Below are 5,087 nucleotides of genomic sequence, written 5' to 3' on the forward strand. Positions count from 1 at the left end.
AAAAAAAAAAAAAAAAAAGGAAAAGAAAATCTCAAAAATTAAAGTTAAAGGGTGGTGCCTGTGGCTCAAAGGTGGAGTAGGGCATCGGCCCTACATGCTGGAAGTGGCAGGTTCAAATCCAGCCCTGGCCAAAAACTGCAAAAACAAACAAACCAAAAAAAAAAAAATTAAAGTTAAAATAAAAACAGGGCAGTGCCTGTGACTCAGTGAGTAGAGCACCGGCCCTATATACTGAGGATGGTGGGTTCCAACCCGGTCCTGGCCAAATTGCAATAAAAAAATAGCCAGGCATTGCAGTGGGTACCTGGAGTCCCAGCTGCTCGGGAGGCTAAGGCAAGAGAATCGCCTGAGCCCCAGACCTGAAGGTTACTGTGAGATGTGACCAGCACTCTACCAAGGGCGACAAAATGAGACTCTGTCTCTAAAAAAGTAAAAATAAAAATAAAATAAAAACAAAAATCATACTCAAGGTTTGTTGAGCTTCCTGAATCCATGACTTGAGGTTGTTCTTAACCTATTATCTCCCTCCTTCCTAGACTTCAAATAAAGATGTGTTAGACTTTCTCCCAGTATCTCCTTTATCTCTTTCCCTCTGTTTTAAATTTTCTATTCTTTTTTATCCTTGCTTCACTCTGGGTAGTACCTTCTGTCCTTTTTTCCAGTTTACTTACTTAGTCCTTAGTGGAGTCTAACCTGCTGTTAAGTCTAGCAATTCATTCTTAATTTTGGTTTTTGAATGTTTGGAGTCTGTATTTTCCTTTTTTTTTTGAGACAGAGTCTCACTATGTCACCCTCGGTACAGTGCCATGGCATCACAGCTCACAGCAACCTCAAACTCTGGGACTTAAGTGATTCTCTTGTCTCAGCTTTCCAAGTAGCTGGGACTACTGTCTGCTGCAATGCCTGGCTATTTTTTTGTTGTTGTTACAGTTGTTTAGTTGGCCCAGGGCAGGTTCGAACCTGCCACCCTCGGTGTATGTGGCTGGCACCGTAACCACTGTACTACAGGCGCCAAGCTGTCTTTTATTTATTTTGAGACAGAGTCTTGAGCTGTCACCCTGGGTAGAGTGCCAAGGTGTCTTACTTCAGTTTTTCTAATTTTATTTTATTTTATTTGCAGTTTTTGGCCAGGGCTAGGGTTTGAACCCGCCACCTCCGATATATGGGACCGGCACCCTACTCTCTGAGCCACAGGCGCCACCTGAGTTTTTCTAATTTTAGTAGAGATGAGAGTGTTGCTCTTCCTCAAGCTAGTCTCCATGAGCTCAAGCAAGCCACCCACCTTGGTCTCCCAGAGTGCTAGGATTACAGGCATGAGACACTGGACTAGCCTATATTTTGTATTTACATCCATTTACCCTACCTCTAAGCTTTCTCTAGGAGTGTAGCCTTTCAAGATGCTACCCTGGATCATGAACAAGCCATCCTCTCACCTTGGCCTCCCTGAATGCTAGGATTACAGGAGTGAGGTAGTTTACCAGGGTCCTCACCTGTGCAGACATTTGGATTCCAATTTTTGTTTCATTAGCTGCACACAGCCTTATTTTCTGCCACCAATTCCAAATCAGCAAATGACCCCAGGGTAATAGCAACCCTACTGTTAGGCTCACTTCTCTGCTTTCCTGGTTTTTCATACTCTCACCTAATTCATTATCTTAGTAGTTATTTGAATTTTTTTTTTTTTTGAGGCAGAGCCTCAAGCTGTCGCCCTGGGTAGAATGTTGTGGCATCACAGCTCACAGCAACCTCCAACTCCTGGGCTCAAGCGAGTCTCTTGCCTCTGCCTTCCAAGTAGCTGGGACTACACAGGCGCCCACCACAACACCCAGCTGTTTTTTGGTTGCAGCTGTCATTGTTGTTTGCCGGGCCCAGGCTGGATTTGAACCACCAGCTCAGGTGTATGTGGCTGGTGCCTTAGCCAGTTGAGCCACAGGCACCGAGCCAGTTATTTGATTTTTTAAAAAAGTATTTCATCCAACACTCTTAGCTGTCTACCATTATTGGTAGTCCACCACTACTGAGAGGAGCTCAATTGCTAAACTATGTTTCTAGTCCAGTCATTTATTCTGAGTTCCAGCTCCACTAATCCAGAGGCCGACTGCACCCCCACACTTGGGTATCTATAGGCACCTCAAACTCAATAAACTATAATAACTACTCTCCCCAACCCCCTTTGAGCGTCTCATCTAGTAGAGTCACTGCCACCTACACCTCAGTTATTTGTATAGTGTCTTCTCTTTTGAAAGGCCAGTTGATTCCACTTTAAGAACATCTCCCCTACAACCCCTGGATCCCACCTCCCCATTACAGAACAAAAACATTATGCTTGCCACACAAAAGCTTTCATGATCTGCCCTCCACTGCCTCACTCTTTCCTGCCTCTCTCCTCAGTCATGCTTACATGTACACATCTTATATCCTAGATCAGGGCTGAAAACACAGACTTCTTCTGCAGCCAGGCAGGTAATCTACCTGAGTGAAGCATGATGCCACGGAACCAGCGGGTAATGGACATTCCAGGGATGCAAGTCCTGTATTGCCAGCTTTCCCAATATTCCATGAAAAGTCAAAAAACCAGATATTCATGTCCCGTTAGCTGATTTTTAAGTGTAGGCAATTAAGTAAAAAATATATAGAGAGAATAAAAACCAGACAAAGCATGCCTGCCATCTGAAGTTGGCCCATGAGTCGTCATTTGCTTGATAATATAAGTTTCCCAAAATGCCATCTATAGAAAATGCACTTCAATATTCTCTTATCTCTACATAGAATACCTCTTTCTCTCTGTCTCTTTTTGAGACTGAGTCTCACTCTGTCGCCCTGTGTAGAGTCTTGTGACCTCATAGCTCACAGCAACCTCAAACTCTTGGGCTTGAGCAATCTTCTTGCCTCAGCCTCCCAAGTAGCTGGGACCACAGCTATGTGCCACCATGCCCTGGCTAGTTTTTCTATTTTTAGTAGAGACAGGGTCTCATTCTTGCTCCAGTTGGGTCTGGAACTCCTGAGGTCAAGCAATCCACCCTCCCTGGCCTCTCACAGGGCTAGGATTATAGGTGTGAACCACTGTGCCCCACCTAATACATTTCTCATTTTTTTTTTTTTTCTCTAAGAGACAGAGTCTCACTTTGTTACCCTAGGTAGTGTGCTGTGGCGTCACAGCTCACAGCAACCTCCAGCTCTTGGGCTTAGGCGATTCTCTTGCCTCAGGCACAAGGCCGGTTTTTTGTTGCAGTTTGGCCGGGGCTAGGTTTGAACCCACCAACCTCGGTATATGGGGCGGGGGGCCTACTCTCTGACCCACAGGTGCTGCCCAACCTTTCTCATTCTTCTACCCTGTTGATTTCTCTTTGGAAATTTTCCTGGCCCAATACAAGCATAATTAATTGCCCTTGTTTGAACCCCTTAGCAATTTATCCATGTCTCTGTTGTAATGATTAATACACATTCTATTATGGCTATTTGTCCCAAATAGAGCTCCTCAAAGTCACAGACTATATATATTCATCTTTATGCCCTCATCGCAAGTTCCCTGAGCTTAGGTCCCACGCAGAAGCAGCGGAGATCTGGCGGTGCAACGCCCTCAGTGACGCCTGCTGATCACTAGCTAGCAGACCGACCTCGAGGCGGTTGGGACCAGGGCCTAGCAGTCAAGCGCTTCAAACCCCTCCCCCCAATTTACGCCTCCCATGGTCATTTCCAAGACCACCTCCCACCGCCACCACTGACTGTTTTAACAATCTTTCTCGCAACCAAAAAATAGCCGGGCGTTGTGGCGGGCGCCTGTGGTCCCAGCTACTTGGGAGGCGGAGGCAGGAGACTCGCTTGAGCCCAGGAGTTGGAGGATGCTGTGAGCTGTAATGCCACGGCACTCTACCCAGGGGGATAGCTTGAGGCTCTGTCTCAAAAACAAACAAACAAAAAAAAAAAAGAAAAAACAATCTTTCTCAACACAAAACAAACACACACTCTCATTCCAGGAACAACCCCCGAGGTCACACTTCTCCCACCCCAAGCCACGCGCGGCCCACAGCGCTCCGTTTCTGACAATCTTTTGGGAACTTTCGAGTTAATTCCGCCTTCCCACCTGGTCCAGTTCCCACGGCGAACCCGCCCCGTCTGGCAGGCAGAGGGGGACGAAAAGGGCCGAGTAGGTGAGGGGTGCATGGGTCTCCCACTTGAACGCATTTTCCAGAACCCGTCACCACCACCCCAGACTCACACTCACACTTCCTCCTGCCACGGTCCTGAACAGCACAGAGGAAATCAGGTGGGAAGGGAAGGCGAGGCGGGCGCAGGTGTTCCCGGGGACGCCCACTACATCTCGCTCAGCCAGGCGCCCCGCACTGGCGCCGCGTCAGAGGGCGCTGCTCCTCAGAGCCGAAGAGAGAAAAGGGTGTGCGGGCGTGAGGGTCAAGGGTAAAGTGTGAGGGGCGAGGGTGTGCGGGCATGGGGAAGGGCGTGAGAGTCAAGGGTAAGGTGTGCTGGGAGAGGGTGTGCGGCGGGGGGAAGGGCGTGAGAGTCAAGGGTAAGGTGTGCTGGGAGAGGGTGTGCGGCGGGGGGGAGGGCGTGAGGGTCAAGAGTAAGGTGTGCTGGGAGAGGGTATGCGGCGGGGGGGAGGGCGTGAGGGTCAGGGGTAAGGTGTGCGGGCATGAGGGAGGGTGTTTGGGCGTGGGGGAGGGCGTGAGAATCAAGGGTCAGGTGTGCTGGGAGAGGGTGTGCGGGCGTGAGGGTCAGGAGTAAGGTGTGCGGGTGTGAAGGTCAGAGTTAAGGTGTGCTGGCGTGGGGAGGGCATGCTGGGCGAAGGTGGGTGGGCGTGAGGTCTGGGGGAAGGTGTGTGGGGAGAGGGTGTGCGGAGCGAGCGCAAGGCCTGGGGCAAGCGCTAGCCGGCGACTCCCGACTTTGGGGCGGGGAGGAAGGAGTTAAAGATCCAGGATTGGCTCTTCTGTCACGAAGTCTGGGAGGGACGCGCCCGGGAGGGAGGGTCCAGGGCTTGGCTCTGGTCCTCCACGGCTCCCGCCCGATAGCGGGAGAAGTAGGCTGGCCGGACGCCCCTTCTGGCACACTCGCGGAGGCCGCCAACACTCGCA

Source organism: Otolemur garnettii, unplaced genomic scaffold (assembly GCF_000181295.1).
Source record: "Otolemur garnettii isolate 467f Iridium unplaced genomic scaffold, OtoGar3 scaffold00244, whole genome shotgun sequence".
Classification (NCBI taxonomy): domain Eukaryota; kingdom Metazoa; phylum Chordata; class Mammalia; order Primates; family Galagidae; genus Otolemur; species Otolemur garnettii.